The 19863-nt window shown below is 44.8% G+C and overlaps 1 protein-coding gene across 5 annotated transcripts in view; it reads right to left on the bottom strand.

Moving 5' to 3' along the window:
• LOC126365864 (uncharacterized) overlaps window positions 1-19863 on the bottom strand; it is a 664271-nt gene that overhangs the window by 156905 nt on the left and 487503 nt on the right. For 2 of the 5 annotated variants that reach the window (XM_050008534.1, XM_050008538.1), the window contains exon 1: window positions 5584-5829. The exons of the other annotated variants lie outside the window; for them this stretch is intronic. The gene's annotated coding sequence lies outside the window, so the exon portion shown is untranslated. Of the gene's footprint in view, window positions 1-5583; window positions 5830-19863 lie in introns of those variants that run through there. 5 annotated transcript variants of the gene reach the window in all.

Raw genomic sequence — 19863 nt, 5'->3', positions numbered from 1 at the left:
CCTTAGGTTAGTGTGTCCTTAGGTAAGTTAGGTTTAAGTACTTCTAAGTTTAGGGCACTGATGACCTCAGATGTTAAGTCTCATAGTGTTTAGAGCCATTTGAACCATTTTTTACAAAGCCACAACGATTTCATGTGATCCCATTTGCGTTCACAGAGAGACTCCATAATCATATGGATCTCATAAATTAGAGTCGTTAGCAAGAGTCTGCGTAACCAGGACGTATGATCCACTATTGTTTAATTACTCTATTTGCGATCGAACACTGCGAGATACCTGGAAGTATGCTTCCAGAGAAATTTAAGATCGAACGACCGTATAAAACTAGTTGCAGAAAGGCAACTGGCAGACTCATAAGAAGAATCTAAAGAAATGTAATGCAACTGTGAATCAGGTAGCTCACAAAATCATCGTACAAAAGATTCTGATGTATTCCTAGACGTCCTAGAGCCTTTACCATGTAGGATTCGTCGAAGAGGTAGCGCAGAACCGGAGAAGAGAACCCGCCTCGCATGGATTCGTTTAATCAGTCGTAGAGCACTGCAGATATGATCCAGAGATAGGCGCTACAACAGATGTGTTTTGCATCACCGTAAGGCTTATTGTTTACTTTGAATGAGCGCAAGTTACGAGATGAGTAAAGCATTAGTTCCTAGTCTGCGTGATGAACAAATCATTATTTTCACTCAAATACACAGTCTGAAAAAAATAGCGAAGCACCTAAAGAACACAGTCGGATATCATTGTTAACTTCGTACGTTATTAACCCTTCGGCGTGTATGCAAATGATTACAGAGTTGCAATTCTCTGTCACAGGTAGAACAGCCACCAGTGTTGAATAGCGAGTTCACGTTTAGTGTTGTTACCGGTCCTGGCAAGGTACACAAGCAACGTGAACAGTACCATATATTGAGTAACCACTGTGAAGCATAGGAGATGTCGTATACTTGTGTGTGAGGGTGTTAACACAGTTTGAAAGGGAACAATATCCAGATTTATTGGGGATTCAGATGTAACAGTGTTCTGCATGGAAACATGCTCTTCGTCAACATTCCGGTCAGCTATGTCTGACTACCACAAGTTAGGATCACCGTATCGCGCCCCAAGCACATCGCAATCACTTCACATCTGCGCCCGCTACCAAAGAACAAGTAATGGTCTGCAACACTGCGTATCACTCCGCATCATCATTGTCGAAAATGGGTACATCGAGGGACTGAATCGAATTGAGGAAAAATGTATTGCACAGTATCAATATTGCTTTAATTGTACTGTGCCATACATTTTTGCACATCCTAGGACACAAAGTCAGTTTGGCAATGGAGGAAAGTGTGCAGGGCCAGTTTAAGGACCAAGTAACGCGAGTATCAGCTCGGGCTACAAGCTTATAGGGGAGCGAGAGGCATCTCCAGAGCAAAATTTTATGATAATCAGCAACAAAAATAACCCATTTCCACGCTCAGATTAGATTTTTTAATGTTCTTATCTAGAGCTCAATGAACGGCAATAAATAAATGAAAGGGGGAGGGGGAGAGAAGGGACGCCTAATTGTATGACGCTTGCGTGGAAAGATGGAGGGACGGGCATCAAATGATATTTCGCTTGTGTGAAAAAATGTTCCCGAATCGGCGCAGGAAGCGTGTAGGTAAAAATTGTGCAGAGGTCCTGGGAATGAATGCAGCAACCAAGTTCAAATGGCTGTATAAAGAAGAGGATGGACTGCTTCAAAACAATCTTCAGTCAGAAGACTACAACAAAATAATTTTTAAAGAAATTGGCCAGGTGCTAGCAAGACTCGCGTACTGAGAGTTCCGTACAAACTTAATCATGTACACAGACAGTTCATTCACTCCGTGAATAGAAAATCTCGACCATTTTTGCCTGTTATCGACAATGATACCGGCAAGATATTGGTCCCAGGGTTACTAATACTTCCGAGAAAGTTTTAATTGCACTAATAAAAATGTGACATAAAGTCATGCAAGAAACAGGCTACCGTTAATATATCAGTAGTTCTGCAATCAAGCTGACTGGGTCGCAGTGGTAAAAGTAATACATCACGCAAGGAATGAGTTCATATGACGCATTCCGAAATTTATCCATCATCTGATATCCAGGAGCGAATGCTGCACATAGATAAGGCGTTTTACGTACGGCTTGAAACGCCATATCTGAGGGTATCAATCGTTCCTGGATATCTGATGATGGATAAAATCCGAAACGCGTCATATGAGCAATAAATTCATTCCTTGCCTGATGTTTCACATTCATAATTACGCCCCAGTCAACCTGAATGCAGAACTAATGGTTGTTTTAATTTCAAGTCTAACGTCGGATAAAAAATGACAGACGAAAAATTTTTTCCTGTGATATAATTAAAAATTAACAATTTTAGGGTTTTTTCCTTTACTTGTACTGCGAAATTGTGCTTCCTGCCAAATTTCATGACTCTAGGACAACGAGAAGTACCCTGTATGTGTGAGTGAGTGTCCGATTATCAAAATTTGTGGCATAAATAGGCACATGTTTTATTGTATTGAATTAGAACCTTAACTTTTTTACAACACCAAAGAACCATTGACCTAAGAATGTGACATAAATTTCAACTTCATACGTCGATCCGTTCCTGAGAAAAAAGGGTCTCAGCAGACGAACAAACAGAAAGACAATCTGACAACAAACATGAAAAATAATTTTTCTCTTGGGGAATAATTCGAGTTTTCGAATTATTCCCATTGGTTGTGCGGCGAAATTTTGATTCTTGCCAAATTTCATGAGTTTAGGGCAACAGGTAGCACCCTACAAGTTTTAACGAATGAGTTTTCGAGTATCAAGATATGTGACATAAATAGCCATATCTTATGACTGCGTTGACCTAGAAACTTAATTTTTCTATGACACCAAAGGATCGCAGACGTCAGATTGTGACATAAACTTCTACTTGATATGTCTAATTGTTCCGGAGAAAAAGGGGGCTTGACAGATGGACGGACAAACAGGCAATTTGACAACAAATGAGATTTTTTTCGTGTGACGTAATAAAAAATCAACAATATTCAGACATTTTCCTTTGGATACACTATGAAATCTTTACTCTTGCCAAATTTTATGGATATAGGTCAACGGGAAGCACCCTAAAGGTTTTGATGTGTGAGTTTTCGAGTATCAAAATCCTGCCTTAAATGGCTGTATCTTTTGACTGCGTCGACTTAGAAGATTCAATTTTGTACAACGCCCAGGGACTAGATATTAGTATGTTCCATAAACTTTTAACTTGATACATCCACCCGTTCCTGAGCAAATGGGGTTTTAACAGACAGACAGGCACAAAAGTGATGGTGTAAGGGTTAGTTTCTACTGAACGAGGTACGGGAATCCCAAAATGTTTTCGACTGGGTACCGGAAGGGTGTGGGGTAATAATTGTAGAGGGAGTTTTTACGTATGAATACAGTGTGCGGGTTCAAATGGCTGTTAGGTTCTAGTAATTATTCAGACACGAAGAGGCTTGCAGAAGCGGGACAAGAGTAGAGAACTGCACCAAACAGCTTTCATATTGAAAACCACAACTAAATAGAATTTAAAAAAAGATAAAATACTGAGAATGTCTGGATTACCAAGATTGAAAAATCGGTAATTTCCAAGAATGATTACCTCTTGAAGTCGCGGGGTCCAAACGATACATATGGAACGTGTGATCGAATTCGATCATGCGACCCCGGTGGCGGGCGTTGTGATCGTCATTTTTATCTGTTTTCCGTTGTTCCCTTACTTTCCTCTAGATTACATAGCTCCGAGAGTTATATGTGAATTGCTAGGGAAACCCAGACGATTTATGTCGTTAGTGAGTGGGATGTCTCGTTTCTTGACGTTTCTTCGGCGGCTTCTCTCACACGGAAGAATCTAATTACGTGTTTATGCTGCGTAGAAAATTGTTTGACTTTTTATAGCAAATATGGAGTATTACCGGATGAGGAAAGAAGGGACTGCGTAGACTGTGGTGATGCGAAAACCGTAAAAATTCCTAAGAACAGTTTCGACGCTGGAATACCGTTACAATTTCATTGCGGACACTGCGAAAAACGAACGAGTATCAGGAAGAACACATCTACATTTATACTCCGCAAGCCACCCAACGGTGTGTGGCGGAGGGCACTTTACGTGCCACTGTCATTACCTCCCTTTCCTGTTCCAGTCGCGTATGGTTCGCGGGAAGAACGACTGCCGGAAAGCCTGCGTGCGCGCTTGAATCTCTCTAATTTTACATTCGTGATCTCCTCGGGACGTATAAGTAGGGGGAAGCAATATATTCGACACCTCATCCAGAAACGTGGACAGCAAGCTACAGCACGATGCAGAGCGCCTCTCTTGCAGAGTCTGCCACTTGAGTTTGCTAAACGTCTCCGTAACGCCATCATGCTTACGAAATAACGCTTTGACGAAACGGCCCGCTCTTCTCTGGATCTTCTATATCTCCTCTGTCAACCCGACCTGGTACGGATCCCACACTGATGAGCAATACTCAAGTACAGGTCGAAAGAGTGTTTTGTAATCCACCTCCTTTGTTGATGGACTACATTTTCTAAGGACTCTCCCAATGAATCTCAACCTGGAATCAGCCTTACCAACAATTAATTTTATATGATCATTCCACTTCAAATCGTTCCGTACGCATACTCCCAGATATTTTACAGAAGTAACTGCTACCAGTGTTTGTTCCGCTATCATATAAATATACAATAAGGGATCCTTCTTTCTATGTATTCGCAATACATTACATTTGTCTATGTTAAGGGCCAGTTGCCACTCCCTGCACCAAGTGCCTATCCGCTGCAGATCTTCCTGCATTTCACTACAATTTTCTAATGCTGCAACTTCTCTGTATACTACAGCATCATCCGCATGGAATTTCCGACAGTATCTACTAGGTCATTTACATATATTGTGAAAAGCAATGGTCCCACAACACTCCCATGTGGCACGCCAGAGGTTACTTTAACGTATGTAGACGTCTCTCCATTGAGAACAACATGTTGTGTTCTGTTTGCTAAAAACTCTTCAATCCAGCCACACAGCTGGTTCGTCTCTTCCAAATTATCCATCTTCACCACCGTAATGGACTTTCATATGACGACAACACCGACTACGAGTAAGGTGAGTCGTCTCCTATGCAGTTACAAGTATTTTTGTAACTCTTTTCTCTTGTCGTTGCTGTAGTGACAAACGTAAACATACTCATAACGCCGCCAGAGTCGCACGATCGATTTACGATCGCACGTTCGATTTGTATCTTTTGGACCTCGCGACTTCGATAGGCAATTATTCTTGGAAATTACACGAAAGATGTATAGATGAAAAAAGTAAACTGCTCAGTTTAACACGTGAAGGCACACCGACAAACGGAAAAATGCTAATCGGAACACTCCGAACGTAGTATTCCAGTTCAGACGGGATCGTGGTGGTAACACAGCCAGCTGATATCCAGATGATGGCCCGAGAGTCCAGAGAACTCGGAGCAAGAAGCGTCGATCGTGATCCAGAGGCGCCGCGACGCGCCAGTAGCGCAGCGGCCGAGTGTGGCGTACCTGCTGCCGGCGACTCGCTGGGTTCCGTGGTGGGCGTGCGCGCCTGCAGACTGACCGCGCCGGCGACCGACCGACCGGAGAAACTGCAGCCGACTGCCGGCTGGCGGCTGGCGGCTGGCGGTGGCTGCTCGCTGGAGGCGCTAGCGGGTCACGGCCGCCGATGGTCATCCGCCTCCCCTCCAACGCGGCCGCTACCACGCGGACACATTCCGGCGGGGCGGCGCGCAAGTTCACCGCGTTGCGTCACGGCGGGTGACCGCGGAGGTGCGACGGGGCGTCGGGAATTTAAAGGAGCACCAGCCTCGCCGCGCGACGGCCCCCGCTAACGGGGTCCTAATAGCCCGGCGGCGCCTCGCGCGAATGACAACCGCCTCCACTGTACTCTGGCTGTGACGGTCACACCTGTTGCGTCCCAGGAATGCACAGTAGTTTCGAGGCCAGGGACAGCTGTAATGGCTGATACGTTACGTGAGGACACCGCCGTCACTAGGCAACAGCCCAAAGGTAGAGTGCACTTCGACAAGCCTCTGCACGATGTTAATGACTGCGATAGACAGGGTGAAAAGTATTTAAACCAACAAACTCTGGGACGTTGTAGAGGACATCAAAACAAATATTTTTCCCTAATATCATTTTTTCCAATGAGGAGTATTTAAACCGGCCGAGGAAGATTTCTCTGGCGCCAAATTAATTAAACCAACAAACACTTTTCCATTTTTTTATGACCAAGAGACAACACATTAACACGACCTAATTTAAATTACAGGGGATTTAAAAAAATGCCTCCATTGACACGTAAACAAAGGTTACAACGTCGAATCATGTTCTGTCTGACACGGGCAAAAACCCCAGGAGTATCCTGAATTGTTCCCTGCTGCTGCTACTATCCGGGCAACCACATCCTCTTCTGACACAACAGGAGTTACGTAAACAAGGTTGCGCATCTCTCCCCCACACAAAAAAAGTCCAGAGGGGACATATGTGGAGATTCAGCAGGCCATGGTACAGGACCACCTCTGTCAATCCACGTTTCTGACAACCGTCGGCCCAGGAATCGACGCACACGATGACTCAAATGTGCCGCCGCCCCGTCATGTTGGAGCCACATGCGTTGTCTTGTAGGGAGCGGGACGTTTTCCAGCAATTTTGGCAATGCTCTGGAGAGAAAATTCTAGTAGTGCCTGCCATTTAATGGCCTGTGTAGCAGATACTGCCCAATTAAACAGTCCCCAACAACACCGGCCCACACATTAACGAAGAACCCGACTTGATCAGCGCTAGTAACTGAGGCATGTGGGTTACCCTCACTCCAAACATGAGAATTGTGCGTGTTGAAGACTCCATCACGCCCGAACGTTGGATGGAAATGTAGGACGCATTTCACACTGTTCCAGGTACCACTGCGAAAACTGTGCTCTGGGTGGATAATCAACTGTTTCCAGGTTGTGGACACGCTGTAAGTGAAATGGACGTAACAATTCCTCTCGGTCCGCAGCTCGTGGTCGTGCGGTAGCGTTCTCGCTTCCGGCGCCCTGGTTCCAGGGTTCGATTCCCGGCGGGGTCAGGGATTTTCTCTGCCTCGTGATGACTGGATGTTGTGTGAGTCCTTAGGTTAGTTAGGTTTAAGTAGTTCTACGTTCTAGGGGACTGATGACCATAGATGGTTCAAATGGTTCACATGGCTGATAAATGACCCGGTCCCACGCAGACGTTGGTACACAGCAGCAAAGGTCGTATGATGCGGGATACGGCGATTGGGATATTATTGTTGTTAATCCTGCTGTGCAGCTCGTCCGTTGTGGTGCGCTACGTAGTACGCACCAACCGTATCAGTTTACTCATTCCAGGTATATCGCTCAATTAGTAAACAGAGACAATGCACTACTACACTGGTGGACAGCAGTTTCCTACAACTAAAGAGCGTAATACGGTCGCTAACAACTGAAGAGTGTAATAAGGCCTCCACCGGGTTAAATAATGCTCATAGGAAAAAATGATACTAGGAAAAAATATTTGTTTTGATGTCCCCTACAACCTCCCAGAGTTTGTCGGTTTAAATGCTTTTCACTCTGTATAGTAACTATTTACTTCTCCACTGGACATAAATCGGTATTGCCAGTTAGTATAGTCGTCCCCATGGAAGTGAAGAAAATTCACTCAGTTATTTATCCTTGAGGGCAGAAGATGTTAAAGTCTGCATTTCATGCATCATCCTAGCGTGTCTCCACGTTAGTAGGGGAATTTGGGTAACCAATGTTCTTGATCTATTGTGAATTCATGGCAGAGGTCAATGATATTCGTTTCTTTGGCAATGAAATCTTGCCATTCCTCGGATGGTCATGCATGTGGTCGCCGGCCATTGATTTCCAAATTATATAAAATGGCTCTAAGCACTATGGGACTTAACATCTGAGGTCATCAGTCACCTAGACTTAGAACTACTTAAACCTAACCAACCCAAGGACAGCATACACATCCATGCACGAGGCAGGATTCGAACCTGCGACCGTAGCAGCAGCGCGGTTCGCGAGTGAAGCGCCTAGTACCGCTCGGCCACAGCGGCCGTTTCCAAATTATACTTGGAGCTGATGACAGTAGTGTTGCGTACTACATCGTACACAGCAGTAGAGAGAGGTGGACTACAAACTGGTGCAGCAGCTGTCGTCGCAGAGACGTTGTACTAGAGCAGAAATGATTAGCAAACAAGTAAATACGGTAAACAAAAGGTCTACTTAACTGGTAGCTTTCTCCAAGCGTACGAAGCCTCTTCACAAATGAACATGCAGCAATAATGTCCGGATAATACAACAGCAACAAGAGAATGGTAGGGTGAGGCACTCTTCACTACAGCACGAACGATTGTGAGGGCTGCGACTGGTCTGTACCTCGGTGGTGACTCCGATGCGTCTGGGCCGTAACTCGCAGCGAATGGCTGTGTAGCTCCCACCTACCCCCTTATATTGCGGCGGCAGAGGACGCTCATGGGACAGAGGTGCTCGAGGTATGGGTAAGTGGGAGTACTCCATTGGGTCCGCAAGACTCCACGCAGTTGCTGTCAGCGCCTGACGGGAATTTGCGGTACATTTACCAACCGTGGAATGCCAGTGGAGTGGTATCAACACGTGATACCACAAGTGGGAGGGGAATTTTGTTGATACCTTTTATGCGACTCATCACTGGCAATCTCTATAGTTTCAGGAGGCCTCGGTGTCCACTGCCCACAATTCACTGTCATACACCGAGCACTTTGGCATCGTCATTGAGCCACTTGATCCGCATTTGGAAGCTGCAGGGTTTAGACTTACGCTTGTCTCTAAATTTATTAAAAGAAAGAACAGAACTGTCCTCCTCCTCAGTACCTGCCCAGTACGAGTTTGTGTTCTAATGGTCTATTCGTCGATAGGACGTTAAACTATAAATCGGTTTTTCTCTTCAAAAATGGTTCCAACGGATCTGAGCACTAGTGGAACTCAGTTTCTGAAGTCATCAGCCCCTAGAACTACTTAAATCTAACTACGCTAAGGACATCGCACACATCCATGCCCGAGACAGGATTCGAACCTGCGACCGTAGCGGTAGCGCGGTTCCAGACTGTAGCGCCAACAACCGCTCGGCCACCCCGGCCGGCCTTTCTCTTCAATTTCATAGCGTTGCAGTACCAACAACGTGTTGTGCATCGTAGGTTACACATACATTGTTTTTTTTTTTTCACACAGTACGCTCATGAGCTGCCATCAACTCATCCAGGCCACTTAGGTTCTACCTTTTTGCCTTTACATTTTGCCGCTGTAAAATTCTAGAGATTCTCCTCAGGTAATCAGTATTTGCGATATCCAGTGGAAATGAAAATCATTGAAGAAATTATACTGTGCCTAGAATTGGCTGCAGTTCCTATGTTGTAGAACTGCAGCTTAAATGCTACTACAGCTCCGGCTACTTCAATAAAACATCCTTGAGTTGCATCTGAGATTTCTCCGCAGTGTCTTTCGCTGACAGTTCGTTATGGCGGGAATGGCGATCAATCCGTTGGACAGTCACTTTGGAGTAGTTCGAGAGGAGCAGTAAAGTTGCTGGCTCTCGATATCACCCTATCTCTTCCTTACATCTCCATGATCACCACAACACAGGCGCAGTGCTACTGGCCACAAACACTCATCACAGACATCATCGCGATGTATGTCCGAAAACTTACCACATCCGTATCATAAGTTAAAATAAACAAAAAGGGGATTATTCGACATGGCCCTTTCGACCGACTGCTCGCTTCTCTGCCGCTGAGAGCGTACCGTTTGAGGAGGTCGTTCGTCTTCAGTTCAGTCGGGGATAGGCAGGACGACTTTAAAAAGTTTCAATGAAGCATCATTCTGACAATCTTGGTACTCTTTATCACTGCATCTATTGTGGGCATAAAAGTAAGCAAAAGACTCCAGCTTTGATAGCTTTCACGTACGAAATTTGGGTACAAAAATGGCTCTGAGCACTATGGGACTTAACTACTGAGGTCATCAGTCCCCTAGCACTTAGAACTACTTAAAACTAACTAACCTAAGAACATCACACACGTCCATGCCCGAGGCAGGACTCGAACCTTCTACCGGAGCGGTCACGCGGTCCCAGACTGTAGCGCCCAGAACCGCTCGGCCACTCCAGCCGGCGAAATATTGGGGAAATTCACGATTCATATATTTCTGGTGTCACGTACGAATCTACAGTTGTTCACCGGAATACGTGACGATAGCTGAGTGTGAATATTTAATGACTAGCGACGACCAGCCGAAAGGCTAGTCGGAGATAAATAGTAATTCATCAGCTATCAGGCATGGCAGATGCATTAGAGTACTTAATGTTTCCCGCTGATGGTCGGATTCGAATATTACGCAGGTCATAAGCTCATTGCACTCTTGCGTACACAAACCATATTGAAATGTAATAGTGACTTAGGACATGTATTTTGTGTTTCATGGTATGAGTCGGACCCAATAACGCTACTTTGAAAATTGTCGGATGGAGGATGAATCAAATGGTGCTTGAGGATCGTAATAAAACATTCCTGCACTTCTCCTAGTCTCTAAACGATGACTGGATGATGCAGTCGAACCAAGTATTACGAGAAGGTTGAATTCCGCGAACTTAATGAACTTTCAAGAATTACTGTCCCCTCACGTTCTCCCGATGTAAACCCAATTTAGCATTTACGTAATCAAGATCCTTCACATAGACAACGAAATTGTTTGACTCCATAATATATTTCCACAGACATTGGTGTTCGTCGTCTACTTTGCTTTTCACATCCTCTCTGGAAGATATTACGGTACTCTGGTGGTTAAAAGACGGTAAAAAGGTTAATTCCAAATGCGGCATAATGTGTAGAGGGATTTCTTGGAAGTACTTCCGAATGCTTATTAGCATGAAGATTTGTACACGCGTTTGCAGCCCTGACCGTAATGTGTACTTCGTGAGGTGTAGAAGCTCTAAATGTCAATACCTCCAGCAGTCCAGCGATGGAAGATAGATGTAGCATTTATGCTACTGCAGGATTAGAAATGCCAGCAGGTAAATATGAGAACTTTGAACCTTTCAGGTGCTTCTTGGATTGTGTAGGAAACGAAACGAAACGGTCGGTCGCCGATGATGTCACTAAAGACAAGCTCGAATTTTACAAAGATTGTGTGGTAAATATGCTGCTTCCTGTTCCAGCTGAATCCATATCGACATTTACTGCAAAAGATTTAGAGAAACTAAAGAAAATGCAAATATGAATTTCCAGAAGAGACTCTGAACCCTGCCAAGCGCGAGTGCATTGTTCGACAGCCTACAAGAGAAAGGCTTCCAACAGTGTAAGCGTATAAACATAGGCTTCTGTGCCCATTGTCACATTCAATAAATTTTTTCTGGGTTTGTGACAACGTTGTCAATATATAAAACTACCGAAGTTTCGGTCCCTGTTGCAAGCGACCTTCTTCCGGATGTAAATGAAAACATCCTGAAGATGGTCATTGCAACAGGGATCGAAACGTCGGTACTTTCATATGTTAACAATACGATCACAACCTGGAAAAATTTATTCAAAACTTAAGCGTACTTTGCGCACGGTTGTGCACTTTGAACTAATCTTAGACTGGTCTGCGTGTCAATTCTCACGTTACTGTTCATCGAAGGAACACACAGCTGTAGTAGGATACACAAATTAAAATCTTGAAATCACGTGTTTCCTGAATTGATTGTGAAACTACAATGGACGCTTCCTACAGCTAACGTCTTCTTGTACATTTGCCAGTACTTCGCTACTTTAATTTTAACGTGACCGCCCTGAATGCAGTGTTTATCCCAGCTAACCAGCCTTCATGCAAGGAAAAAACAAAAACAGTCACCACGCAAGCATGCAACATCTTTTTAATTAAACGCTGTTCCCATTTCGTTATTCAACAATACCTGCAGCATAAACGGCTAACTCTATAGAAAGGCAGGCCAATGATACGATGAAACATGCGACACTTTTATTTGATTACTGTCGCATTTTAAAAAATGAAAACGAATATTTCTTTAATTACGAAGTTACCTGTTGTGTCGTTCGATGCATGAATCTCGAGATAGAAGTAGTGGCTAGGACGTACATTCACAGATATTTGCTGTGAGAAGCAATAAAACAAGAGTACGTTTAATATTATCAAAATCATACAACTCTAAACACCTTTGAACCTGTAATTCCTTGTGCCAATAGTTAACTTTCCCGTAGTGATATAGTGATATCTGCGGATGTAAACTGTCAAAGACTATTCCTGGTCAACTTTTTTAATATATATATAATCACCACTGTAGAAACATCAAACCGTTTAGAACACTACGTAACTTAGTACCGCTCATATTAACTCTTCACTGAGAACATTTTAAGAAATATACCTTTGAATTGAGGTTCTTTTAATAGTAAAAACTGGAAAACTGCTTTAATTGGTGAACGATGTCAGAAGTAATTTTGACATGATATGTTGACAGAGTCATCCAAGAATTCGGTTAATGTGGTTTCGTGAAACCAAGAATTTCTTATGTACGGAAGGCTTAACGGGAATTTGAGCTCCACACATCCCAATTTCATTTCCATTTCCTGAACTATTGTTGTAAAATCGGAATAAGTACTTCCCTCCTTGTGAATCTCTTGGTCACTACGTTATTGCTGGTTGCCTGTCGGTATAGGACAACACGAAAGAGGACACACAGTATCATTTCACCTGTGTCAACGTGACATTACAAATAGCTCAAGAGTCATTAACGTAATAGGAATCTAATTTCTGACTCCAACTGGCAGATCAGTTCCACCAAGATACAGCAAATACTGCGCACGGTACTGGATCAGCTGTTCGCCTCTGTGACATAGTTCACTGCTGCTGGCTCTGTTTGTTCCGCAACCAGTCGCGACGATTATCTCGAGAGGGAAATCGCCCGACCAACGAAAGGCGAGAGCGTGTCCAGGTCGATTGCAGTGGCCTGGGCGTGGTCCAGAATGAGAAACGCTGAGTCATCCTCAGGAATCAGGTCGCAGTTATGTTGCACAAAGCACCGAAAATTGGATATGTGGTACACGGGATATTAGGCGCACGCATTTTGAGTATCTCCGCAACGGAAGCGTGTAAACAGTATTGATCAATAATCGTAACCACAGCAGGAGAACAACGGAGTCCAAATTTCATTTATGAAAGGAACGAGGTGTATGTGGACTCGTATATGGTACGACAAGCAGCCATCTCGAGTTGCAAGATAAGAGAAGAGCGCACCCGTCGTGTTCCACATTTCCTTCTACACAAGACTGTGAAGCTATTGCCAAGTCCCTGGACTCGCATTCAAGAGAAAGGTGGAGCAAAGACCCTTCCAGATATACATGTACTAGTTTTCCCTAAGTCGTTTAACACAAACGCCAGAATGGTTACTTTGAAAACGAGACTGGCAGTTTCTTACCCCATATTATTGCAGCCAGCATTCTTGTTCTGTTTCTAGTTGTCTCGGCATCGACGGGACGTCAAAACATAATCTTCCTGCGTTCTTGCACCCCCATGGCTTGGCTACCTGCGACTTCAGCGTAGTTGCAGCCATAAATCGTAATGGTAGAGGTAAAAGATTGACATTGAAGGAAGGTGTAGATTGATGTAAAGGCAACTTGTACTGTCTAAAAAGATTTCTGAAATGGGTACACACTAACTATGCCCAAAGACAGGCTGTGAAAAATAATAACACACTGTAACAGAACGACAAGTCCTTCGCCATAGACATGGCACTTCCTCTGATATGGAAAAATACCACATCACGAGTCTGGAACTGTGCAGAGGTCAGTATTGATCGAACTTGACGCAGTTTCAGGAAGTTACGGCATATATCTCGAATGGGATACTACGCAAGGAACATTAAAAATAATAAATATCTCATATCGATAGTTTCTACCACCAACATTTGTCCGTTTATAGTAAGAAAACTCTCTTCGGGGATGAGAAGATGATCTAATAATTTCTATCTCCGCGTCCTCCTCGATAGCTTGCACCTTGGGAACGATGCTTCCAGAGGTGTCCGCAACACTTTTTCGCAGTTCTTCATTTCTCTCGTACGATCGGTCACCACCATTTCTGGACTGCACGTGTGCTCAATTGCAATCAAGTCTTCGAAGGACGCACTTGAGAATTCACGACATCTAGAAACAGATAGCCCCAGTATGCCAATGTCGATAATATTTTAGAAATGCATACGGGAGCTAAAGATGGTATACTGAATTGCTGAAACTGGTAGAGAAAATAAAATAAATAACTTCTCAACTTGCACGGCTGTTTGGCAAATTTCTTTGTTAAACATTTTCATCGTGTCCGAATAAGAATTTTCATTTAAGTACCCTTCAAACTATTCTCTCCCCAACCATACAAAGTCCAGAGCTGTACAGTGAATTCCTTATAGTTTTGTCTATAGTATTTCTCCCACTCCCTTCCAGACAAAAAAATCCCTCCATAAAAACAGGATATTCCTAGATGTCTCAGAATGTGTCCTGTCAAGCGACCATTCCTGTTAATTCAATTGTGGCTTTACGTTCTTTTTTATGAAATTCGATACACTGCTTTTTACGATGTAGCCATCTAATCTTCAGCTTTCATGTCACGTAAAGTAGACAAGAGTGTTGTACAACGACTGGGTGACTTCAGCGAACGTTCTTAGATCACGTGCATCATTTCAGCCTTAGACGCAAGTTAACTTAGGTGCGGAAAATGTGTTATGATGTACTTATTTAGCTTCCGGTAATGTAATCCGGCTAATGAGAGGTTCTTCACACATGGCGGTTCAACGTCGCTGGTGTTTTTCCAGCTGCTGCCCCCCCCCCCCCCCTGGAAAGCTGTTGCCCTGGAGACGGGACTGCTGTGGCAGGTGGGGGCGGCAGACGACGGCTCGCAAGGCCGCGGCGACATCAGCATGCGACGCCTGGGCACCGTCGCCTAGCTACGCCGGCGCCGCCGACCTTGGACTCATTGGGGCGCACCATGGCACCTGGCACGTCCACTGCCGCCACGTCACCGCCTCCTCTCGTGGCGTAACCCGCCACTTGTGGCCCAGAAAAGCCACAGACGCCTCGGGATTTCATCTTCACATAGCGCCAAAGTTCATATTTGACTCTCCACTACGCCAATAGCTGGAGGCGCACGGTAGAAACTCTGTGTGGCTATATTCTGTAAGGTGGCCGGTACCAAAGCAATGTTCTACAGCTGCAGATTTGCTCATCTGCTGTGTATGTCACGCCATGCTCTCGACGCCAGCCAACGCGATCTTTACGAACTGACTGAGGTCTGGATACTGCACAGCGTGCGATAGGGACCGGCCTCATGCAAACCAATACCATGTTGGACCGGTGTAGAGAGCATCAGCGCCACACATGTACACAACAAATGAGCATATCTACTATTCCAGAACGTTGCCATACCACGCGCCAACCTACGGAATAGACACAGAGCTACAGGCGTCACTTCCAGCTATTTGGGCAACGTTATTAAGGAAGCATTTATAATTAAATCGGCAAGTGACCATGTAAATAGAGACTGAGATTTCCGCTTAAATTCTACTCTATTTCTGGTTAAACAACAGAGGTAGAGAGCTAGCGCTATTTGTTGACCTGTTGGTAATATGGCGCTAAGCGATACTGCTGTCTACGACCAAGATCGACAGGCTCTTCCTTCGAGCCGTGATGGATTATGCTTATTTTGTCTGGAGTAATGCAGTGAAATCCCACCTTCACCGGATGCAGACCCTCCAGAATAAGGCACTACGGAGAATTTTTCACGTGCCTGGAAACTTTCCATCACGCTATCACCGAGATGCCGCCGGAGGACTGGAGGTCATCGACCGATTTAAGAAGACTGCTCAGTCTTTCTACTGACAGACACATCGGTCCACTAATCCACTCATTCGCCGCTTATGTAGGGCCGACGATCCTGTACAAACACCCAGTTAACTTACTCAGTAGAAGGTAAGACAACATTGATGGTGAATCTGGCCCAAAATCTCCTACGCAGATCCGATGGCACACAAAATGACGAGATGTTCTTACACAGTTAACTCGTGTTCTACAGATAGCCGGCCCTTTTGACCGACCGGTTCTAGACGTTTCAGTCCGGAACCGCGCGACTGCTACGGTCGCAGGTTCGAATCCTGCCTCAGTCATGGATGTGAGTGGTGTCCTTAGGTTAGCTAGGTTTAAGTAGTTCTAGGGGACTGATGACCTCAGATAGTCCCATAGTGCTCTGAGCCATTTGAACCACTTTTTCGTACAGATATAGCAGTAAATGCCGTCAAGGTAAACACTACACCTCAGCAGAAGATGCAGTGCTGCTGCTGCCTACAACATTCCTGTAAAAGTTACTGTTTACTTTTGGCTCTCTGAGGGTTTATGTGACATTTAGTTCTTTGCCACTTTGTAGTGCCATTTTTTTTCTTTAGATCATGGTTGTTCAGCTTGCTCACCAAGGAAAAAACACTGTTAAATGTTGTACTTTAATCCGATCAAGACTGCTCGCTAGCACTGTTCCAATGGGAAGATATCAAGCTTGTGCCTGTAACCTCACAATCTGCACTGCTTTCGCCGTAGCTACAACATACAAAGTAGTCTTCTCAAAATAAAAAACAAAACTAAAAAAAATTGCTTTGGGATTAAATGTTACTTTAATTGTTCTTAATAAAATACAGTTAGTCTGTTTAAACTCAATGGGGAAAAAGGTTCTCCACAATGCGTGGTGTTTGGATACAATCATGCTCACATTGTCTAAGAGCACAGATTTCGATGGAAACACACTTTTCAGCTCTCCAGAGCGTCTGCGATGCTGTTTGCATCAAATTAAATATATTATCACAATGCTACAGTATTTAATGTCAATTATCGATAAATTCAGGCTTTGGTCATCATTGCTTCTGTGGTAGCACTAATTATTTACGATGTCTTTGTTGTCTTTCTGCATATGCTGTACCATGGTCCCTGGTTGGCGTACAATGACCAAGCGAGGGTTTAAATTTCCTTGTCGGCGCTCTCTTGTAGCTTTCGTGCCTTCCAAATGACGAGGTATTCACCTGCCGAAATATCGACGGAGGTCGATGATGTTACTCGGTTACGTCCCCGAAAGTTGTTTGAAGATTTTGGACGTAAGAAGAACATCCTTAATGATCAGTGTCAAAAGAAGCACTAGAAATCTAGTGTGTTTGCATTGTGTAAGGTCGCTGAGTCTACATTTTAACATCGAGTTTCACAACCAAGATCTCACATCCGTCAAACACAAAATCGAAATTCTTAGCGTTCGCTTGTGAAATTGCTCTACAGCGGCGATCGAGATACGTTATGGGTCAAATAATATCGGATGGAGTGCCGTTGTGTGTGATTGGCCTGCAGTAGGAGCTGGCATCCGACGTAGGCTGGGCGGCAGTGAGGCGTGTCGCGGCGAGGCAGCCGGCCTCGACCTCCGACCCCGCGGGGGCCTAGACCCGCTGACCGGCTGACCGCTGCCAAACCTCATTCCTGCTCGTCCCTCCGCTGGCGGAGTACCTGCTCTGCAAGCACTGCAACCAGGCTGCTGCGCCGTAAATCCCAAAGAACGAGACGTTTTGTAACGTGACAGGCCGCCACGTACGTTGTCCACTTTCCACAGTGTGCTGAGATTCCACGCGTGTAACCGGCGTTCAGTTCCTCTTGCTGCCATCGACTGACCCTCCTTAGGCTAATTGATGAGCTACTTTAAGCAGACATAGTGCTCCCGGTCCCGAGAATCAGACATTAACGCTCCTCCACAATGATGTTCAATGAAGCTGTTGGAGTAGGAACGACCCAGTGGCCGGTCAGCAGTGTGGCGTTCTCGATGACTGGTCTTGCGGTTATCATCAACTAATATGCTAACTGAAGGCTGAGTTTATCGCTGTCTCCATGCTACTCTATCTCCTGCTGTTCTCTGCCAGTTGAAACCTGCGACTTCCTTCTTACTTGCGACTTCCTTCTTACGTTTTTTAAGAATGGGTCGTCTACGTTGTAATCTTCCCTTCAAATCTGTTCTAGTACTGCCTATGTCCATCTTCCGTCATTTTTTTGTGTACGAAGTTCTGCCCATTTCCATGTTAGACTCTTTACTCCTGAGCTCTTGTTATTGTTCTTATGCATTCAGTTCTTATCCCAACTTTCTTACTGATGCCTAGGAGTGAACTTCCCATACCTCTCTGAGCTGTTCGAAGTCTTGTTTTTTCCCCCGAAGCCATGCGTTAGTGCGATATATACGTACGTTGCACGAGACTCTGCTTGCGAACGTGTATACACTGAAGAGTCAAAGAAACTGATACACCTCCCTAATATCATGTAGACATGAATCCATTAATCCGTAAGAATACGTTGGAACGCATCCCAGATATGCTCAATAATGCTTATGTCTGGGGAAATAGGTGGCCAGCGGAAGTTTTTAAACTCAGCAGAGTGTTCCTGGAACTACTCTGTAGTAATTCTGGGTTTGTGGGGTGTCGCATTGTCGTGTTGGAATAGCCCAAGTCCGTCGGAATGCACAGTGGACATGAATGGATGCAGGTGATCAGACAGGATGCTTACGTACGTGTCAGCTATCAGAGTGAAATCTAGACGTATCAGGAGTCCCATATCACTCCAACTTCACACGCCCCACACCATTACAGAGCCTCCACCAGCCTAAACAGTCCCCAGGTGACATTCAGGGTCCATGTGTTTGTAAGGTTGTCTCCATATCCGTACACGTCCATCTTGATACAATTTGAAACGAGACTCGTCCGATCAGCAACATGTTTCTACTCATCAACAGTCCAGTGCAGGTGTTGACGGTCCCAGGCGAAGCGTAAAGCTTTGTGTCGTGCAGTCATCAAGGATACACGAGTGGGCCTCCAGCTCCGAAAGCCCATATCGATGATGTTTCGTTAAATGGTTCGCACTGTGACAGTTATTAACGACCCAGTATTGAAATCTGCAACAGTTTTCGGAAGGGTTGCACTTCTGCCACGTTCAAGGTTCTCTTCAGTCGCCGTTGGTCCCGTTCTTGCAGGATCTTTTTTGGCCTCAGCGATGTCGGAGATTTGATGTTTTACCGGATTCCTGATGTTTACACTCGTGAAACGATCGTATAGGATATCCCCACTTCGTCGCTACCTCTGAGACGCTGTGTCCCATCGCTCTGTAACACCACGTTCAAACATACTTAAATCTTGATACCTGCCATTGCAGCAGCTGTATTCTACATAACAACTTTGTCAGACACTTGTTGTCTTATACACGCGTTGCCGACCGCAGTGCAGTATTTTGCCTGGTTACATATCTCTCTACTAGAATACGCATGCCTATACCAGCTTCTTCGGCTTTGCAGTGTGTTAGGAGTACAGGTACAGATAGTGCGATAGTTGATAGCTTAATATGTACTCACTTCAGTGTGTTAGTTGCTTTTTCTCAGCGTCTAACAGTCTTCCCGCAAATCTGTTTTGGTTTCTTCATGGAGGTATCCGTGCCGCCAAGTGTGGATTACACCTGACAGTGTGGACCACCCATTTTGCGTTTACGCGTCCATACTCTACAACTGAGGAGAAAGGAACATTAATGGCTTGCTTGTGCCACTGGTACTTTGAGTAGTCACGCGGTTAGAGGTGCCTTGTCACGGATTGCGCTGCCCCTCCCGCCGGAGGTTCGAGTCCTCTCTCGGGCATGTGTGTGCGTGTTGTTGTTAGTTTAACTTACTTTAAGTAGGGTGTAAGTCTAGGGACAGATGACCTCAGTAGTTT

Source organism: Schistocerca gregaria, chromosome 4 (genome assembly GCF_023897955.1).
Source record: "Schistocerca gregaria isolate iqSchGreg1 chromosome 4, iqSchGreg1.2, whole genome shotgun sequence".
Lineage (NCBI taxonomy): Eukaryota > Metazoa > Arthropoda > Insecta > Orthoptera > Acrididae > Schistocerca > Schistocerca gregaria.
The sequence above is the reverse complement of the archived record's forward strand: the minus strand, read 5'-3'. Positions and strand labels throughout refer to the sequence as shown.